Source organism: Plecotus auritus, assembly GCF_963455305.1.
Source record: "Plecotus auritus genome assembly, chromosome: 9".
NCBI classification, from domain to species: domain Eukaryota; kingdom Metazoa; phylum Chordata; class Mammalia; order Chiroptera; family Vespertilionidae; genus Plecotus; species Plecotus auritus.
Genome location: NC_137783.1, coordinates 79676407 through 79699356, shown reverse-complemented (window position 1 = coordinate 79699356; position 22950 = coordinate 79676407).

Genomic DNA, 22950 nt, shown 5'->3' with positions numbered 1-22950 from the left:
TTAGTAAATTATTCATAGTGAATTATTTTCTAAATTTAGAACAAAATTTAAATTTAGAAAATGTTGGTATTGATAATAGTATTCACAACCAACATCTGTTTAGATGTTAAATCACCTTTAACCCAAACAGTGGAAGAGTATTGATCATCCTTGTTCTCAGGTAGGATGATTCTGGCTTTGCAAAAGGATATGTTTCTTTAATCAGTTTAAAAGATATAAGCCTTTTCGGTTTTAAGACCCCCTATTTACATCTCAGGCAATGTGTAGATTGGATTTCTCAAATGTAGTTCCCATACTCTGTAGTAAACGTTAATCTGTTGTAAATGTCCATATTCTTTAGAAGTATGTTCCAAAGTGGAAATATACCTAAGTGAAGGTTCTTTTATTTTACCATATAAATGTATACAATCATAAGTTCAAATGTATTTTTCAAAATACAATAGGATATTAGAACACATTATCATACACTTACAAAATCAGGGACTGGCCCTAATCAGATAGGAAGTATTCTGTAGAATTGGTGGCCTTCCTCCCTGCCTACCTTAGTTAGCTCCATCTCTCTCTCTCTCTCTCTCTCTCTCTCTCTCTCTCTCTCTCTCTCTCTCTCTCTCTCTTTCTCTCTCTCTCTCTGAAACAGAATTCAGGCCATAACAGTGGGTGGCCTATATGTATGTGGATTCACTGAACTCTATCACTCTTCTCATTAACCATTGATTAATGGTAATGTTTCTGGAAATAGCCTTGTAATCCAGGCCTGGGTGGCTCCCTCTGCATTTGGTATAATATATTTTCTAATGCACAAGGCTTCCTGCCTTAGTTTCTATAATTGCTGCAGGTTACTTAATCACTTTTCCTTATTGCCATCCCTTTACATCTGTACCTGAGTGCTCTTCATCGTTTATATCTGCCAGAAAAGCACTCTCTGTAGTCACAAATCCCCAAACTCTTCCTTTACTATTCCTTTTCCTTAGCACAATTGTAACCTGTGCTAGGCTTGTCCCTATTAGTAGTTGATGCTGTTCTAATTTTGTGCCTTCTTATAAGATAGCACTTTAATTTGATCTATCTGCGCTGGTTCTGTGTGTTCAAAAATCCTCAAGAACCCAACCACACAGACACATGGTCAGTGACTGAACTGGTTATATTTTTCTGATTTTGTCAATCACTGTGGCTTCACTGTCCAAGAACCATATATATATATAAATTCAGATCTCACTCTCCATTCTGGACCTCTGACGTGCAAGTTTCAGTGATCTCTTGTCTATGCAGTACCCCCAGAAGGAGCTATTTTTTCTGCCTATAAGATTAGGGAAGAGGGAATCGGTGACCTCTTTTTAAGTATTTTTTTTTCCTCCAAGTCTGATTTTCTTTCATTATCATTCTTCAGCCACTGCCGCAGTGTAAGAGACAAAATGATTGTGCTCATTATCCAGATTGCTTTCAATCTTGTGGAAGAACTCTATTTAACATTTTTAATCCTTTATCAATTTCTCTTGCTCCACTACATTTGGATTATGCACACACAAAAAATGCTGATATTGTAATATCTTCTAAAATTGAAAGTAGGTATATGGCATTATTAAATATAAAAAAGATTGCATTTTAACATTTTTTTGAAATAAATTCAAAGTTAATGGATATTCCTAGAGTGATCTTCAAACTTGATTTAAAATGTGGAGCACCTTTTGTTCATCTGTTGCCTGGGAGATGGAGCATATGAAGAATATTTGAATAATCAAAATTAACTACATTCCCGTAACACTCAACTCTAGTTTGGGGATGGAAAGAGGTCTTTATCACCACATCCTGCAACATAATTCCATTTTCCCCGGATACCAAGAAGAGCAACTGAGTATATGTTCAGTGTACCCAGTTCAAGTTACACGATTTGGGAATCGGAATCAAGTATAGAGGGAAGCATTTGTTTGCATTTTGAGATATGGAAGCAATAAATATAATGTAATGATTAAATATATTGTTGGCTATATAATGTTACTTTTAGATCACCATTCACAGTTTAGTTGGATCCAGTGTTTGGTATATCTTTTCTCATATTTAGAATAGAATTTGTAGACTCAAAAAATGTCTCCCAATAGGCAGCTTTAGAGAGCAACATAAAAACAAAGGCTAGAATTTGTAGGGAAGCAGATTTCTGTTCGACATAAGAAAAAACTTTACTCCAAATTATAAAGCCTTATTTATTTATTTATTTATTTATTTATTTATTTATTTATTTTTAAAGCCATATTTATAACAAGACAAATGATCAAAGACTGGGGCATGTGGCACACGATTAGTACAATAAATTCCTACACGGGAATGCACAACCAAAGATTTCTACATTCTATTTACATACACCTTTTTATCTTAATAGTTTTTTGACATGTGACTAATTGCTTTCTCCTCCAGTTTATTCAGGATTTTTGTAACGATTTCAATGGTTCTGCATACTTAAGATTTAAATAGGATTTGAGTCTTAAAACTACATCATTTCAAGAGCATTCCTATGAAAGAAAATTTGTTCTGTGTTCTTTAATTACTCAGGAAAAAGTCTGCAAATGGTGCTGACATTATATTAAGCTGCTAATAAGGATTTTTCCTTCTGCCTACCATAGGTGCACATTTGTTTTATATAAATAGAAACTGAAAGACCAGTACCTAACATTTTCTTCTGAATTATTGTTCTTATTTTGCTGCTAATATACCTATATATTTAAATGTAGTGATTCTCATTAAAGATTGTGTGATTTAAGAGAAATCTTTATATCTTAAAAATGTAGATGTATTTATAAATAATATTTGATGGCACTATGATGCTTAATCAAATTTAATATCTAAATAGGGGATATAATCAGAGGATGATGTTATTACATCAAAAGACAACTATTCTAAACCATATTGAAACTTCAAAATAACCAAAATAACCTTAGCATCTAATACAGCTTTCCACCTGTTATAGAAAGCCCCTCTAATTTTTAAAACATCCTTGAATGATGATTTTTTAAAATGTCTAAGTCAATGTTTTCAGTGGTAAAGAGCTCACCACCTCCATTTTTGAGCAGTTCTATTGGAAAGTTCTTCCTAACATTAAAAGCAATTCTGCCTCCTTGTAATAATTTCCAGCCCTTGGTCCTAGGTTGCTGTCTCCATAAGTGTCCCACTTCTCTAAGATCAAAGCCTCATTTCCCTTCTTATTTAAATGTTTAGCACTTCAAAACCTGCCACAATGGTCAGGATGGCATGCTTCTCCTTGTCTAATTGCCTCTATTTGGTGGGTTGCACCTGACCAGCATTGCAGACACTCTTGATAATTCAGGCATCTCTGTAGATCTTATTAATCCAATTTGAGCTGGAGCTTTCTCTCTCTCTCTCTCTCTCTCTCTCTCTCTCTCTCTCTCTCTCCCTCCCTCCCTCCCTCCCTCCCTCCCTCCCTCCCTCCCTCCCTTCTTCTACTCTTATTAACATAATCACATCATTTTCTGGGAGAGGAATTCTAAAACCAAATTTTAATGTCTTTAAATCATTTGTCATTGGATATGGTTTTCAGAATTTTAAAAACACATCTAAAACAAGACCCTAAAAAGTCTACAAAAAGAAGAAACCAAAGCAGTCACATCCTTGGTGGTTAATGAGGACAATTTACTTGCAAATTAATCAAGACCAGCCTTATGGTGATAACAATCTAAGTTTGGAGATTCATCTGTGCTGTTAACCAGTTGGGTAGAGTATATTTCCATAAAACAGTGCCATTATTATAAAAACTTTATGAGTCATGTAGCTTTATTCATTTCAATATCTTTGACCACATTCCCAACCATAACTGTCTAGCTCAACAAATTATGAATTTGGTTCCAAGAGTAACAAGGTTGCTGGAGTAATGAGAATAGTACAGTTCTCTGAGTATCATGATTGTGTAAATATTTCTTTAAATATGTCTTCCTCATTAAATTGGAAGCTCTTAGGAATAGGGACGTACATTCCTCATTTCTGGACCTAGTAATTAGCACAGTGTCTGCATATAATAAGTCATCCAATAAACTTTGATAATATATTGAGCCAATATGTGTAGTAAAATATATTTATTAGTTATATTGTTACTGAATGGGTTTGATATAATTGTATATTTTGCAACTTTTTTCATCTACAAAGGACATTAATTGGATTTACATTAAGATTTTATATTTTAGAATGCTATCTCATTGTACTTGAGTTATTTATGTGTTCTTTTAAAAATATTTGATATCTTTTTCATTTAAAGTCTGAGAAATTGGGTTAGGTAACTCATACAACTTCAATTTTTGTTAGTATATGAGAAAGTTAATAATGAAGCTTTTTTTTTTTTTTTTTTTTTTTGAGAGTGAAATTGCATTACCCAGTGCACTGCCCACCTTTGGAGAACATGTATAGTTGATTATATAACTGTATAGGATATGCATAGTAGGTTCTTGAAAGTGAAATTATAGATCAAAGTCATTTATCCACCTAATTTTTTAGTGCTTATAGCTTATTTATCCTCAGTGAATTTTATTTATATTAATTCTCTGTTTCCTTTCAAAGGCAATAATAGATAAGATGACTACAAATTTCATTATTAGTCAACTATTTCTCCTATAAAAGCATGATAGTTTTAGTGGCCTTTTTCCCATTTCTCAAAGCTACTTATATTGCATACACAAGTAATTTGCTTAATTTCTGTCAGTGGAATGTGGGCTTTTCTCATAGGCTGTGAGAAATAAAATCAGCATTTTTGCAGGTTCATGTTAACAAGATTAACGTAATAAAACATGTCAATTCTAGAAAACAATTATTTATTAAAATGTATCTCAGAAAAGAGTATGTTGTTTGTATTTGTTGTCATTAGAAACAAAAGGGGTAGATAAAGGTGGATATTAAGGCTCTTGTTTTCTTGACTCCCACTTCCCCAGATGCCCTGCAGGGCTGTGAAGAGTCAGAATTATTGAGTTTGCAATGATCAAGGTGGGGGGCTTCTGTAGCTCTGATGACATGTCCTGTAATATAGACTTCAGGTGGACACCCCGGTCTGAAAGAATGGAATACCTGTTAGAGTTCAGATGAGTCATGGGTGGGAAGAGGCCTCCAGCCCCTGACTGAGCTAAGAACAGACCTGATACTTATGAACCACAAATGATGGCTGCAGAAGCTAGCTGAAGATGCAGGACCAGGTCCTGGCCCACCCTGGACCAGACAGCTGCCAGGGTATAAGCCTTCTTACCTCATGTGCCCAAATGCTCATGGAGTAGAGCTAGTGATTGGGATCAAAGTCTGAGAGACTGTGGTACCATGAAAATGCTTTTTAAATGTTTACATTGAACAGGTGCTGTCAATTGCAGTTGCTATAATGTTTCCTCTTTCTGGACAAGCCCATTTTTTTGTTGTGTTCCTGGTTTTCCTAGGTGATGAGCTGTGATTTACTAAATGACCTTGGCTCCCATGTCACTCTCTGAAGACTACTGCCCAGGTAGAAATAGAGTTCCTCCTTGGAAACCCACCCCTTGAAAACCTAGCTCTGTTTTTATCCCACCTGGCTGCATAAGGTGTTTCCTTCCCTGAATTTCTGAGGCTCTCCGCTGCTCTCTTGTTAATCCTTGGTCCAATTTACCTGCTCCAGACTTTTTCCCTTATCATCTCCAAATCTCTGTGTGCCTCCAGATTTCTCCAGTGCACTTTGCCTTCAAACTTTGACTGATCTCCTTCTCTCTAATCCCCATAGGCAGAAGCCTTTAACAAAATTTACTAAAAATGTAAGACCTGGCCTGTTACCATGTTGTTGGGGATGCCCCCTCAAATCGGGGGTATCCTCTCTCAGTCAACATTTTCACTCGCAGGCCCCCAGTGAAGCTGTCCTCTTGAGTCACTAATCAGAATGGTTAATCACCGCAGTCTGATGCTTTGGCATTTGAAGTTCTTTCCCTGAATTCCAACCCTGCCCGTACTTCTCCCTTTCCCCCCACTACAGGACAAAAAAAGGTAAAAGCCCCTTTTTAAAATTTTATCTCCATACTTACAGAAAATAAATTGCAAGGAGCATATAAACTAGCGATTTGTCCCTTTCAAATCACCAAGATTTACTTAAAATTGTGCTGCAGGCACTTATGCATGCAATATGTTACAAAATATGTTTTGTCAAAAGCTATTTGTAGCAATTAGCCAATATAGAGATTTTAATTAATTTATATATATATATATGTGTGTGTGTGTGTGTGTGTATATTTTTTTTTTCCAGAGAAAATAATCCTTAAAGAGTAATACTCTTGGGGGGAGAAAAAATGGCGGCGGAATAGACAGACGTGTTCCGAGCCTTGTCCCGGAGCTGAAAGAAAGAACAGCTGAGGGTCGCACTAGGAGTGTTTGTTGGCAAGTTGGGGGACAGCTGAACTCCAGAAGAAGGTGGGAGACTGCTAGACGGGGTTCCCCTGACCTAGCAGCTCCCACTGCGGCTGGGTCCCCTCCCGGAGCTGCGGGCTTGGACGCGGAGTCTGTGCCATCTTGATCCGGAAAGTGGAGCTTATCTGAAGCCTGAGAATCCACAACTGCGGCACCCCAGGAACAGCTGCGAGCCCCAGAACAACGCTCCCCAATTGGCGCAAACACACGGGTTCAGAGGAGCTCTACACTCCACCACGGAAAGGTCAGATTTCGCCTAGGATAAGGTGAGGTCTCTGGTCCCGGCGCGAGAGAGGAACGCGCGTTTTGCGGGAGCTGGAGGACCAGGGAAGTCTGTGCCTAGAAAAATCGGTGGCTGCTGGGGCTGGCGTGATCTGTGAATGTGGAAGGGGGTCCTCAGAGCTGCTAACAGAAGGGCACTCTAAAAAGCAACCCATTTTGATCTGAAGTGCAGGGACACACTAAGAATTTCAGGGGTGTGCTAGACTTACGCGCAGCCACGGAGTGCGCACACTTGGGCTTTTTCCTCTTGAAATTATTGCTTCTGATTACTAAGCCCAATTCATAGGTTCACCCAGTTGGGGACACCCTGGGAGACTGCAGGGGAAAGTTGTTTTTCTGGAACCTGGGGATCAGAGCGGGGAGTGACCATCGGAGAGCCAGCTCTGAGGCAGTCACTCCCACAAACCAGTAGTGAGTGCCACAGGGAAAGAAGGCTCTAACACTCCCTAGAGAGGCCATAGATAAACCCGGAAGTCAATCCAGAAACACTGCCACCCAGGGGCTGAATCACAAATTGACTCTTGTGTAATCAAAAATAAAGGAATACGAATTAAGACACACCACCTGCTTAAAATCAGGACTGGCTTACATCACTGAAGAGCAGTGGAACGCAGGGAACTGCAATACTGTCCGGACTGAGAAACAGGCGTGCCAAACAGAACAACAGAGGAAGTGAATGACCTTCACTACTCCACATTTTATTTTTATTTTTTATTTTTTTATTTTCATTTTTTGCATCTTTTACTCAAGAAACTAATTTTTTTCCTCACTTGATTTTACCTTTTTAATTATTACATTTTTATTTTCAATCCGTATTATTACTACTGCTATTTTATCTTTTATTTTTTTTTTTAAGTGTCATTTTATTTTCTCTTCATTTTGTTTTGGGATTAATGTTCTACATTCTATTTTTATCTTTCCTTTAGCATCATTTCACTCTATCTCAAATCTACCTTTATGCCATCACTCTCTTCCTCACTTTTCCCTTTTCAGTGTCCTGTTTATCTTACCCCTTTCCTGCTTTAGATTTTCCCTATTCTTTCTGTTTACCCCCTTTTAAAATTTCACCCTACTTATATATCTAATCTCCAATCCCCTGCTCCAAGTCCATACACACCTCTCTCTTCACTGTCTTAACTATCCAAAAAATTGTTTTTCTCTCTGTCCTTTTGTTGTTGTTCGTTTGAATGTAGATTATATCGAATTTTTATGCTTTTTTGTGAGATTGTTTTGCTTATTCTTCTTTAGTTTATTTTTTTGTTTGTTTAGTGCTTCTGTTTTCCCTTGCCTCACTCAATATTAGTTGGTGTTGTAGTTTGTATTAATCCCCAGGTACTTGTTGCTGGCATTTGCTGGGATAAGTGATTGTTCTATTGGAGTTTTATCCCCTATATATATAGTCTGTTTCCCTTTCTGTCTTAGTCTCTTTCTTGTCTCTCTTACTTTTTTTTCTTCTTTTTTTCCCTTTTCCCAATTTCATTTTGACACCCCCTTTTTTTTTTCTTCTTTTTTCTTTCTTTTTCCTCTTCTTCTTTCTCTACTATCCCCTAATTTGCCTTTCTCTAGTGGTCACCTTTATTGGAGGTTGTTAATATCGTGAATACATTTCTGTTCAGTGCCTTGTGTGTTGTACCTGGTAGTGCTGTATTTTGTGCCTTTAAATCGACGCAGGAGAGAGAGAACTACATAACCAGACACCCAGAGAAGAGAGACCATGGGGAGACAAAGACACAGCCCGCATATGAAAGAAAAGCAGGCATCACCAGAAAAGGAAGTAAACGAAATGGAAGCAAGCAACCTTCCAGAAAAAGAATTCAGAAAAATGGTCATAAGGTGGCTGAAAAGAATGGAAGACAAATTCGACAATATGAGCAAGAACCAAGAGGAAATGAAGAAGAACCAAGAAGAAATGAAAAATGACATCGCTGCTGTAAAGAACTCAATAGAAAGCATCAAGAGTAGACTAGAAGAAGCAGAGGACCGCATCAGTGAGCTAGAAGACAAGATGGGAAAAAATACCCAAGTAGAGCAACTTCTAGAAAAAAAAATTAAAAGGCAGGAGGAGAGCCTAAGGGAACTTTGGGACAACACGAAACAAAACAACATCTGCATAATAGGGGTTCCAGAAGGAAAGGAAGCTGAGCAAGGAATAGAAAACCTCTTTGAAGAAATAATGACAGAAAATTTCCCTGATATAGAGAAGAAAAAACCCACACAAATCCAAGAAGCTCACAGAGTCCCAAGCAAAATGAACCCCAAAAGACCGACGCCAAGGCACATTATAATTAAATTGGCAAACACCAACGACAAAGTAAGAATCTTAAAAGCGGCCAGAGAGAGACAGAAAGTTACATACAAAGGAACCCCCATCAGACTAGCAACTGATTTCTCAACAGAAACTCATCAGGCCAGAAGGGAATGGAATGAAATATACAAAGTCATGCAAAGGAAGGGTCTGAATCCAAGAATACTGTACCTAGCAAGGCTGTCAATCAAAATTGAAGGTGAAATCAGGAGCTTCACAGACAAAAAAGGACTAAGGGAATTTATTACCACCAAACCAGCAATGCAAGAAATGCTAAAGGGTCTGCTGTAAAAAAAAAAAAGAAATAGGAAGCGAAGAAGGAACACAGGTGTAAAGAATAGGAATGGCGACAAATAAGTACCTATCAATAATAACTTTAAATGTAAACGGATTAAATGCCCCAATCAAAAGACATAGGGTAATGGATTGGATAAGAAAACATGACCCATATATCTGCTGTCTACAAGAAACCCACCTCAGAAAAAAAGACGCACACAGACTGAGGGTGAAGGGATGGAAAAAGGTTTTCCAGGCAAATGGAACTGAAAAAAAAGCTGGGGTAGCAATACTTATATCTGACAAATTAGATCTCAAACTGAAGGACATAACAAGAGATAAGGAAGGCCACTTCATAATACTAAAGGGAGCAATCCAACAAGAAGAAATAACTCTGGTAAACATATATGCACCCAATACAGGAGCACCCAAATACATAAAAAAACTCCTGGAGGATATCAAGGGAGAGATTGACAGCAATACAATCATAGTAGGAGACTTCAATACCCCACTATCACCATTGGACAAATCCTCCAAACAAAAAATCAGCAAAGAAACATCAATCCTAAATGACTCACTAGACCAGATGGAATTAATTGACATCTTCAGAACATTTCACCCCAAAGCCACAGAATATACATTCTTCTCAAGTGCACATGGGTCATTTTCAAAGATAGACCATATGTTGGGACATAGGCAAAGTCTCTTCAAATTCAAGAAGATAGAAATCATATCAAGCATCTTCTCAGACCACAGTGGCATAAAACTGGAAATCAACTACAATAAAAACAACCCAAAGAAATCAAACACATAGAGACTAAACAGCATGCTATTAAACCATAACTGGGTTACCAGAGAGATCAAAGAAGAAATAAAAAACATCATGACAACAAATGACAATGAAAACACTACAATCCAAAATCTATGGGACACAACGAAAGCAGTCTTGAGAGGGAAGTTCATAGCTCTACAAGCCTACTGCAAAAAACAAGAAACAGGGGTAATAAATTACCTAACCCAACAACTCAAAGAGTTAGAGAAAGAGCAACAAGAAAAGCCCAGTGTAAGCAGAAGGAAGGAAATAATAAAGATCAGAGCACAGATAAACGACATAGAGACCAAAGAAACAATACAAAAGATCAACAAAACCAAGAGCTGGTTCTTTGAAAGGATAAACAAGATTGATGAACCTCTAGCCAGGCTCACCAAGAAGCAAAGAGAGAGGACCCAAATAAACAAAATCAGAAATGAAAGAGGTGAAATAACAACAGATCCCGCCGAAATACAAAGGATTGTTAAAAAATACTACGAACAACTCTATTCCAACAAACTGGACAACCTGGAGGAAATGGACATATTCCTAGAAAAATATAACCTTCCAAAACTCAATCAGGAAGAATCTAAACAGCTCAATATGCCAGTAACTATGGAAGAAATTGAAGCAGTCATCAAAGAGCTTCCAGCAAACAAAAGCCCGGGGCCAGACGGCTTCACAGGAGAGTTTTACCAAACATTCAAGGAAGAACTAAAACCTATCCTCCTCAGACTATTCCAAAAAATTCAAGAGGAAGGAACACTTCCAAGCTCCTTCTATGAAGCCAGCATCACCCTAATACCAAAACCAGATAAAGACAACACAATGAAAGAGAATTACAGGCCAATATCCCTCATGAATGTAGATGCCAAAATCCTCAACAAAATTCTAGCAAATCGGATCCAGCAGTACATCAGAAAGATCATACACCATGACCAAGTAGGGTTTATCCCAGGAATGCAAGGATGGTTCAATATCCGAAAATCAATAAATGTGATACATCACATAAACAAATTGAAAGATAAAAATCACATAGTCATATCAATTGATGCAGAAAAAGCATTTGACAAAATCCAACACCCTTTCTTGATAAAAACTCTCAACAAGGTGGGAATAGAAGGATCATACCTCAACATAATAAAAGCTATATATGATAAACCCACAGCTAACATCATACTCAATGGGCAAAAACTAAAACCATTTCCCCTAAGAACAGGAACAAGACAGGGATGCCCACTCTCACCACTCCTGTTTGACATAGTACTGGAAGTATTAGCCATTGCAATTAGACAAGAAGAAGAAATAAAAGGCATCCAAATTGGAAAAGAAGAAGTAAAGCTGTCCTTATTTGCAGATGACATGATATTGTACATAAAAAACCCGAAAGACTCTATCAAAAAACTAACAGACTTAATAAATGAATTTGGCAAGGTAGCAGGATACAAAATTAACTCCAAGAAATCTATGGCATTTCTATACACCAACAGTGAACTTACAGAAAGAGAGACTAAAAAAGCAATCCCATTTTCCATCGCACCAAAAAAATTAAGATACTTAGGAATAAACCTAACCAAGGAGGTAAAAGACCTATATGCGGAAAACTACAGGACACTGAAAAAAGAGATAGAGGAAGATGTAAACAGATGGAAGAACATACCATGTTCATGGATTGGTAGAATCAACATCATCAAAATGTCCATACTACCCAAAGCAATCTATAGATTCAATGCACTCCCCATTAAAATACCAACAGCATATTTCACAGACCTAGAAAGAACTCTCCAAAAATTCATCTGGAATAAAAAAAGACCCCGAATAGCCACAGCAATCCTGAGAAAGAAGAATAAAGTAGGAGGGATCTCAATACCAGATTTCAAGCTGTATTACAAAGCCACTGTCCTCAAAACAGCCTGGTACTGGCACAAGAACAGACATATAGATCAATGGAATAGAATAGAGAATCCAGATATCGACCCAAACCAATATGCGCAATTAATATTTGACAAAGGAGGCATGAGCATACAATGGAGTCAAGACAGTCTCTTCAATAAATGGTGTTGGGAAAATTGGACAGATACATGCAAAAAAATGAAACTAGATCACCAACTTACACCATACACAAAAATAAACTCAAAATGGATACAGGACTTAAATATAAGACGGGAAACCATAAAAATACTAGAGGAATCCACAGGCAGCAAAATCTCAGACATATGCCAAAAGAACTTTTTCAGTGATATTGCCCCTAGGGCAATGGAAGCCAAAGAGAAAATAAACAAATGGGACTACATCAAAATAAAAAGCTTTTGCACAGCAAAAGAAACCATCAACAAAACAACAAGAAACCCCACTGTATGGGAGAACATATTTGCAAATGGTATCACTGATAAAGGTTTAATTTCCAACATCTACAGGCAGCTTATACAACTTAATAAAAGGAAGATAAATGATCCAATAAAAAAATGGGCAATGGACCTAAATAGAATCTTTTCGAAAGAAGACAGAAGGAAGGCCAAGAGACACATGAAAACATGCTCAAAGTCACTTATTATCCGAGAGATGCAAATCAAAACGACAATGCGATACCATCTCACACCTGTCAGAATGGCTATCATCAACAAATCAACAAACGACAAGTGTTGGCGAGGATGCGGAGAAAAAGGAACCCTCGTGCACTGCTGGTGGGAATGCAGACTGGTGCAGCCACTGTGGAGAACAGTATGGAGTTTCCTCAAAAAACTGAAAATGGAACTCCCATTTTACCCAGTAATCCCACTCCTAGGAATATATCCTAAGAAACCAGAAACACCAATCAGAAAGGATATATGCACCCCTATGTTCATAGCAGCACAATTTACAATAGCTAAGATTTGGAAACAGCCTAGGTGCCCGTCAGCAGATGACTGGATCAGAAAACTATGGTACATCTACACAATGGAATACTATGCTGCCATAAAAAAGAAGGAATTACTACCATTTGTAGACACCTGGATGGAATTAGAGAACATTATGCTAAGTGAAATAAGCCAGTCAATGAAAGAAAAATACCACATGATCTCACTCATTTAGGGATAATGAAAAACATTATAAACTGATGAACCAAAAGATAGTTACAGAGGCAGTAAAGCATCAAACAGAGTGTCTAATTACAGCGGTAAGTTTAGGGAGAGGTGGGGGAAATAAGAGATCAACTGAAAGACTTGTATGCATGCATATAAGAGTAACCAACGGATGCAAAACATTGGGGGGTGAGGGCAGGTATGGGAGTGGGGTGGGGGTGGGGGCAATGGTAAGATATGTACATATATAATACCTTAATAAAAATTTGAAAAAAAAAAAGAGTAATACTCTTCACTGTGAATATAGGGTTCAAGATCATGTTTATTTTTTATTTATTTATTTTTATTTCTAGCTCTGTTTTTATCCCACCTGGCTGCATAAGGAGCCTCAGGATCCAAAGAGGAGTTTTACCATCTCTTCTCTGGGTTTTATGGAGACTTGCTTTATTTACCCTTCTGTGTTAGCCTCTTCAAGATCATGTTTATAAAGTGTTTTGAGGTTTTTGAAACTACAAAATATTGAATTTTTCAGCAATGCAGCACTAAATCTACCTAATGAACATTAATTAATTAAAACTACAGACTATATTTTTAAATATTTGTATAAAATCCATGTTTCCAGGATAAAGTTTCTTTGTACTTATTGGCTTTTGTAATTTTAAAACTTCCAGAGGGTTAATGAAACTAAACTTAAGGTAGCAAATTAATTATTCATGAAAAAAAAAATCAAGATATCTGTGGGACCAATCTTAAAATGGGGGATCTAGGCATACATATTAAACAGCTCATCCTAGTATTTACAGAGTTAGATTCCACTGCACCTGATAAATACTTTTGCATTTCTTCCGAGTTCAGGGCTTGTTGAACCTGATTTTGCTCTAGTGGTAATTAGTGAATCTTCCACGGGAAGTTAATTACCCTTTCCTAACCCTGAGCAAAATGTGTGCTATAAAATGAGTTTAAATTTTTTAATCAAGGAAACCCTTTCCCTGTAGGCTTTTTCAGATTTAAGAAATCCAATTAGCCTTAATGTTTTTCTTTTATAGATTAACCACTCTTTTATGTTATGAAACATTAATTGAAATTCAAACTATTTATAGCTCCTCTTTTAAACACCCTTTTAACAAATCAGTAAAATTTTGTTTCTTTTATAAATGGTATTCACCTTCTGGCTATTCCTGGAGGAGTATATATTGCCACAGTATTCTTTTTAAATGTAGTTCTCTTACAAGCACAAATTATATGCACTACTAGACGCCCGATGCACGAAATTCACGCAAAAGTAGGCCTTCACAGCCCCGGTTGCCTCGGCCCTCGCAGCCCTGGCTTCATCCGCACGGTCGTTCCACTGTTTGGCCATTCGGTCGATTCACATATTATGCTTTTATTATTATAGATGGTTTCTAAGAATTTTTATGAAGAAAATTATTCAAAGGTTGAAAGCATCTGAATTTCTTCCATTGATGAGTGAAATGACATTCTAAACAATACTTTTCGTAATGGTATGTCTACCAGCCACATACAGTGTCAGGCAGTATTCCTCAATCCTGCTTCAAAAACAAGTCATTTGTGGTGCCTGTTACAAATACCAAATCAAGGACCTGATTTAGTTAGTTCTAGATTCAGGTGCTGGAACTCATATTTTTAACAAGCACTGCAAATAATTCTTATTGCTGAGCAAGTTAGGAAGTATACTGGGTAAATGCTGAGACCCCCGCTCCGAAGTCAGACAGGCCTGTGTTTGAATCTTAGTCCTAGCATAGAGAGTGGTTTAAAAGCCATATAAACTTGAGCAAGTTACTTACTAGTAAACATTCTGTGCTCCAGTTTCTTTATTGGTAAAATTGGACAATAGTTGTACCTGCCACAAAATCTTATTGTGAGAATTAAATCAAATAATATATGTGACGTACTTGGCACAGTACATGGTGATGGAAAATGTTCAGTACATGTCTGTCTCCTCCCTCTCTTTTTTCTTGTTCAAGTTCAGCAGAAGCCATCTTCTCCTAACTCTCTATTATGCTACCACAGTCTTACATTCTACAAGTAGAGATAACATTTTAAATCTGAAAAGTACCTAATTCTACTTTGACAGAGGGACTTGATGGAACACAGTAAAACTTGGCCTGATCCACAGTTTGGCTTTGACTTGGCCCTAAACATTCCCTAAGGCTCAACCATGAGTTTCTCATAGATTCATTTAACAACCATTTCCTGAGCTCCTCCTTTGTGCCATCACTATACTAGGATTGAAGGTATAATAGCGAGAAAATCAGATGTGTCCCCTGATCTCCAAGTACCTGGCTACTTCTGGAAGTCTCTCCAAATTTGATTTTGCCTGATTTCTGTTGCTAACACTTTCAATTTGGCCCCATTTTTTGTTTGTTTTCCACTCTCTCTCAGTTCCTTAGCTTCTACATCTGACCTGCCCAGATGAGAATTCCATTTTGCATCTCAACCCACAGCTTCCAAGTTCAACCATGGCTCCTGTGCCTGATGCCAGGTGGAGAATAAAGCTCACATCTCCTGCACACAGAAGTGGAGGGGTCACACAACCAGGTGGTCTGACCCCTAGAGTGTTCCTAAAATGGCTAGGAGTTCTTAGCAGTCTACAGGGAATTTCAAATCTATCAAATATTTTATTTCACAAACTGCAATGTAGACAAATCTTTGAACAAAATTTTAAAAAACATTTTTTTCTCAATAATCTCCTGCCTTGGTATATCTATATAATATGCCATATTGGCAAACTCTCAGGTATCATGCAGAGTAGTACTTTAGTATTTTTTCACCTGGTAAATATGGTGCAATTACCAATTCTCATCAGTTCCCCAAGCGTACATCCTCATCACAATAGAACAGACCTAAGAAAATCTGCAAAGGTCAGCTTATTTATATTTAGAAATAAAAATGGTGATGGTCAGTCATGAAAAATTCCTCTTATGTATAATGATCCCTCTCATCAATGATTTAAGAGACCTCCTGGATCCTGCAACTATAATTAATGCAGCACTGGGGGAGTCAAAGGAAGCAGAGGCAAGCAGTATAAATTCCAAGTGACCCGGAATATTGAGGGGATCTATACAGTGTTGAGTCAGGGCCACAGTGGAAAGGGGAGGGCTGAAGGAGAGAAACCAGTGTTTCTATAAGAGGCATTATTTCAACAGCTGCTGTAAACTGGCATTTCTCTACCCTTCTCTGCTCAGCCAACATCTCTGGCCTTAACTTGGCTATAATTCCTTATGGCCAACAGTTATGCCAATCTATGTATTGGGGCGGAGGGCAGGAAATGAGTGTAGGGTATCTTATGAGGAATAGGAGGGATCTGGACTTATAGATTCTGTTGAGGTCAAAGAAGAGACATTCAAATCCAGTGGGTGGGCCCAGACTTCCTTGTTATAAACTTCCACTGTATCATAGCAATCTCAGGAGAAGCCTGCACATGCAGACCCTGATGTTTAATAAATGAAGATGGTTCCCTCTGGCACATTCTGCTTCAAGCACATTACTTTCTTCAGCTGGGGCCTAGGTGCAGTCAACATTTCTGTGGAATAACACTGTCATAGTCTGAATGAAAAAGCACCTGGCATTAGGTGTCACTGTCACCTACAAAAAGCCAGAGGGCTACCCTACACAGGTCCTCATACAATGGCAGGAGCATGTAGCCGCCATGTCTGTGTTAATTATGTATTTCTACATGACAAACTACATCGAATTTGATGGCTTAACACAATCTTCTTGCTCATGATTCTGTAGGTCAGGAATTTGGGCAGTGCTCACCAGGGACAGCTTCTCTTTGTTCCACATGGTGTTGGCTGCAGAGATTCACCGAGGGCTGGCGGCCTCACGTAGCTGGTGCCTTTGTGCTGGCAGACAGTGGGACACCTCAGTTCTCTTCATGTGGCCTCTTTCCTCTAGGGCTGCACTATCCACATGTGGCTATCTACCTAGTAAAAGAGTAACATGCTAATTGACTATACCTTCGTGATGCCCACCAGCCAATCAGGAGTGAGTATGCAAATTAACCCAACAAAGATGGAAGGTTAATTTGCATATGCAGGCACTGAGCGGCTGGGAGCGTTCCGCACCACCCCAGCCGCTCGGGGCTTCTGGGCAGCGTGGGAAGGTTGAAAGGCGGCTCTAGGCCAGAGCAGAAAGGCTGCTCTGGCCAGAGCGAAGGCAGTGCCAGCAGCCAGGAGAAGGAAGGCCCATTCCTGCACAAATCTTCGTACATTGGGCCTCTAGTTTACATAGAAAATTATATTCTTCAAAAATTTTAAAAATTAACCATTTAGCTTCTATGTCACATTTCAAGTTCTCAATAGTTATATATGGCTGGTGGCTGACACATTGGATGATGTATAGCATTTCCATCATAGCAGAAGTTTTTCTTGGAAAACACTGTTCTCGGGCTCTTCTCCCCCTGTGGTCTCTCTCTAGCAGGGTAGCTTGGACTTCTCATGGTGCCTGGCTTCTCTGACAGCAGAGCAATAGGGCCTCAGGACCTGGCCTTGGATGTCCCAGACACCACTGCCGGGGTTCTTTTCCCCAGCCTTACAAAGGGTTCACCATTCTGGAGAAAGGGGCTGTGCGTAGATGATTAAGAAGGAGTCCGTGAATGAAAGATATTTTTGAAAGGCATTGGGGGTCAGAGGAGCTTCCAGCTGAAGGAGCTAGAAGACTCTTACCTTGACCAAGGAACCTGCTTTTTATTAGTACAATTTGTCCCAAGGCAAGGTGGAAATATATACTTCAAAGGGTACGGTATCAAAGGGTTTACAGAAACATTGTCAGTCTGGGGAATAGCCTACAGCTGTTCAGGTGTTTGGCCAACAGGAGGCAATAAAATGCCCTGAGCTGTCTGGCAGCTAACAATCATCCTATTCAGGTTTGGGGGAGATGCCTTTTAGCCATTTCCAACAGGTAAATTACATATGTGGCTCACCCTTGTTGAGCCTCCCAAGATTCACCAACCTTTTGGTAAAACTCTTGTAATTATTAGATGCTGGAATTGGTTCTCGGCACACCACATCTACATTTTATTGGTCAAAGCAATCCACAAAGCAACAACAAGAGAGGGGAAATAGACTTTATAGCAAATAACAAAGATGTATTGTAAAGGATGCAGAAGCATAGAGGTAGGACTGATTGGGTGCCATTTTTAACACAGTATCACCATATCAAATTCAACTGTGAATTCTCCCTGGGGAGTAGGTACTCAGATGTCAGAATGTGGCCCCTTTCAGCCTCATCTCTCTTCACTTGCTATCTTGCATTACATGTACTATCTTTGTTTGGCAGCCATATTCCGTCTAACCTCTGCCTCTATATCCTCTCTCTCTCTTACCATTGCAAGGTAAAATTATGTTGTAAGGTAAACTCCACTATCAAACTTTATGATCACTCCCATGCTTCCATGCTCAAATTTTTGCTCCTCTCTTGCTTTGTCAAAACTGAAGTGATCTGATGAAAACTTCTATACATTCCCACACATGTGCTCACCTGCCAGCATCTTTATTCAAATACTCTACCTTCCCCCTTTTCACAATAGATGAACTGTTCTTGTGTCCACTCCCTACTTGTGAAGAGATCATATCCTTTCTCCTTTAGCATCCATTTCCCCATCTTTGTGGGTCATTGCCATCAGTTTCCAAACATGTTGATCCCATATGCCTCCTAGCAACTGCCCCATTTCTCTTTATGCATCCATTTCTTATCTTTTTTCTCTCAGGTTTGTGCCAATCATTTCACCAAAACTGCTTTTAATACTTCTCTTACCTGACCTACCAGCAGTTTTTTACCTAGGACATCACTCCCCTCTTCTTGATATTCTTTCCTCATAGGGCTTCTAGAACGACACCCTCTTCTCTCTTTTCTTCTTCCTCACTCCATCTCAGTCCCTATGCTTGTTCCTCATCTCCTGATGTTAGAGTGCCCTGGGGATCAGCTCTTAAGACAAGTTCTATTTTCTCCATCTACACTAACTCCCTGAGTGATCTCATCCAAGTCAAGGACTTAAATACCATCCATTTGCTGATGACTTCCAAATATATAGTTCTAATCCACACCTCCTTAAATCTGTACCTTAAAATTCTTACATATTACTCTTACTTGATATTGAATAGACATCAAAAACTTAAAATTTTCAAAACTAAAATCTTATTGTACTCTCTTACAACCCAGATACTCAGTAATGGCACTTCAAGCTTTCCATGTCCTCATGACAAAGCTTTTGTAGCAATTTTCAGCTGTTCTTGTTCACCCCTGCATGCCATCTACCAGGAATTCCTGTAGACTTCCCCTTTGGAAAATAACCAGAATTGCCACTTCATCTGCCTCCATCTGGGCTAACATCATTTCTGACATGATTAGTGTAATAAGCTCTTGACTAGTCTCTGCTTCCACTACTACCTGTACAGTCTGTTCTCAACACAGCAGCCAGAGGGATACCATTAAGATATCCACAGATCAGATTATTTCACTCTTCTGCTCAAAACCTTCCAATGGCTCCAAATCTCTCTAAGAAAACGTATGCCCATGCAATGGATCCATTCCCTCTTCTCTCTCTACCCGCTTTCTTATTTGAGTACTCTCTCCTTCACTCACTCTGCACAGGCAGTTCCTCCTCAGGGCTTTTGCACTGCCGCTTCCTTTGCTTAGAATGCTCTTCCCCCAGCTCTCTGCAGGGCTAAATCCCTCCCCACCTTCAAAGCTGAACTCAAATGTCACGTGGTCAACTATGCTTACCTAGTACTTTGTTTAAACCTGCAACCTTCCCCTAAAGCCTCCAGACCTCACACTTTACTCTTCCTTTATTTACTCCACAGGTCTGCTCACCTCATACACCATATATTTTATGTCTCCCTCTGATAGGCTTTAAGTTCCTTTAAGGCTGGGATCTTTGTCTATTTTGTTTCCCTGATATCTTAAGTACCTAGTACTTGGAACATCATAGGTTGCTAATAAATGTTTGTTGAAAAACTGAATTAGATTTTAGAAACCTGCATATTTACTTGTACTAATATCAGAAACAATGCTAAAACCAATTTAAATACATTATAGAGCAGTTTGATACAACATTAACTATTCCAGGTGATGAAATTATCTTCTGAGGGTAAATCATATCTTATTTAAGGCTAGTTCGAGGCCAAATTGTCAAGAAGGGTTAATTACCCTTTTTTTTTCTCTGCTAACTTATTTTATTTTATTTTTATATTAAATTTATTTGTGTGACATTGGTTAATAAAATTATGTAGGTTTCAAGTGTACAATTTAAGATACTCATCTGTATATTGCATTGTGTGCCACCAACCAAAGTCAAATATTATTTTTTTTACCTATATATTACTTCCCCCAAAATCTGCTACATAAACTAATTCCTGCTAATTTATTAATCTATAATGGCTTAACATAGGTACTTCATCAGGAAAATGCCTATAACAAAAATTTTATTTTTAAAACACGTAGTTTTCTTAACCTAGTGTTTTCTGTATTATACTTCCAGCTGTTCTTTATTTGTGAATATTTGAGAAACTTAAAAATCAATTTTGCAATGTGAAATTATTTTTATTTGAAAAAGTCATTCCTCTTTTACTCTAATTCCCTTCACTAGAAATGTGGGGTAAGGAGCAAGAGGGCTCTATCGCTAAGCTATTTAGCATCTTAGTGGCTCAATTTCTTCTTTGAAAAATGAGAATAATAGAAGTGTCCTCTTCATAGGATCATTATAATAATTTAGTGTGTGAACAGGTACAGAACCCTTTGAATAGTGCCAGGTCCATAATAGCAACATGTAAGGGTTATGTTTTATTATTAATCCTCTTTTTAATTTTGAAATTTTAAGTTATCAATTTATTTTCAAGTATAAAAATAATTAATTTAGGATGCAGATTTAAAGATAAAGAGAATAATATGAAGTAACCTAATTTTTAAATAGTAGCTTTGCTCAATGGTCTAAGAAATAATTTTTAGAGCTACTATTAAATAAATTAATATATTATATACTATCTAATGTTTACCTGCTTCTTTCCTTATTGTAGTCTACATTTTCTGAGGGCAAGAACTACTCTAACCAAAATGACAGTGGTCCCAAAGTACCTATAGAGTACAGTCCATTCTGTGGATGCTCTGTAAATACTTAAGCATTCTCCAAAACAGGGTTTAATATTTTGTTCTGATATCTTTTGGTAAAGTAAGTTGCATTTTTGACCATCATATCTTTTTAGTAGTAGGATATGCAAATGGTATTTGCCAGGTTAAAAATATTTAAAATCAAGGGCTCAGCCTTTCCTCTGAACATTTTGTCCCTTGACGACTAAATGCATCCATTAAAGACAACTCAGATTGGTAGCTTGTCTGTTTAATAGCTTAATGGATTTTTATTTAATTACCGTATTGATTTAAATATTTAAAGATGCAGTATGTGTGGCCTACTTGCTGAAATGTTTTTTTCTTAAGTGGAATAAAATTCAGGCACTGTTCTCTTTCTTTCTCTTTTTCAGTCTGGTTTCTTTTTAACCATGTTAGAAAGGCAAATCAAAGAAGAAACATGTCTATCTAGGCTGAGTCTTCACAGTCATAGGATACTCTCAAGGCAAGCCTAGCCCCAGGTCTGACCTCTGGCTTGATACAGTAGGTGATTTCACAGTAAAGACTAGAAGTGCCAAAAGAACTGCCACATAGAAAATCATCTACAAACTATCAGGAATCTTTAGTTGTGAAGGCTTTAGGAGAGAGATTACACCTACTGGAAAGTCTGACACGATGAGGGGTAAGTCACTAGGAGTACTGTTCACATGCACCTACAGACTTAGGACTGTCAAATAAGAGACACAAGAAATAAGAGTCTCAAAGAAGTGTGTTGTATTGGATGAGGTAGGAAGGAAGCAGTACTGGCTGCCCCAACCTCTGAGAGCTCTCCTGGCACTCTGATTGTGCACTGGCATGGGGATAGATTGGGGCAGGATTCAAGCTTCCACTACCAAGCTCAAGGGAAGCTTTTCTAGAAAAAAAGGACTTTAAGTAATCTATACTAATAAAAGGGTAATATGCTAATTAGACCGGATGTCTTCCAGACGTCCTTCTGGACAAAGCCACAGTGGTGGGGGCCGAGGCAGATGTGGTTGGGGGCGATCAGACCAGCAAGGGAGAGCAGTTAGGGGTGATCAGGCCAGCAGGGGAGAGCAGTTAGGGGTGATCAGGCCAGCAGGGGAGAGCAGTTAGGGGTGATCAGGCTGCAGGGGGAGAGCAGTTAGGGGCAATCATGCAGGCAGGCAAAGAGTTTAGGGGTGATCAGGCAGGCAGGGGAGCAGTTAGGGGCATCAGGCAGGCAGAGGGGTTAGGGTTACCAGGCAGGCAGGCAGAGTGGTTAGGGGTGATCAGGCAGGCAGGTGAGTGGTTAGGAGCCAGTGGCCTCGTATTGTGGGGATCGGGCCTAAACTGGCAGTTGGACATCCCTTGAGGGGTCCTGGATTAGAGAGGGTCCAGGACAGGCTGAGGGAACCCACCCTCCGTGCCTAAATTTCATGCACCGGGCCTCTCGTGTTAAAATATGGGGTTATCCTTTCAGGAGCCCCTGGTGACTCAGCAGGAGCAATAACAAGGAGTGGGAATATGGCTGATAACAGTGGTTATAGAAATGACAGGGCTGATATTGGTGACACAGGTAGCAACATGGCAGTCTTGTTTTCAAGATAGATATACTAGTACACACACTTCAAATAAAACTCTGAGACATAAAGCATAATGGTAAGTACTTTACATACATTTCTTATTAACCATCATAACCCCATTCCTATAGGTATCATAAT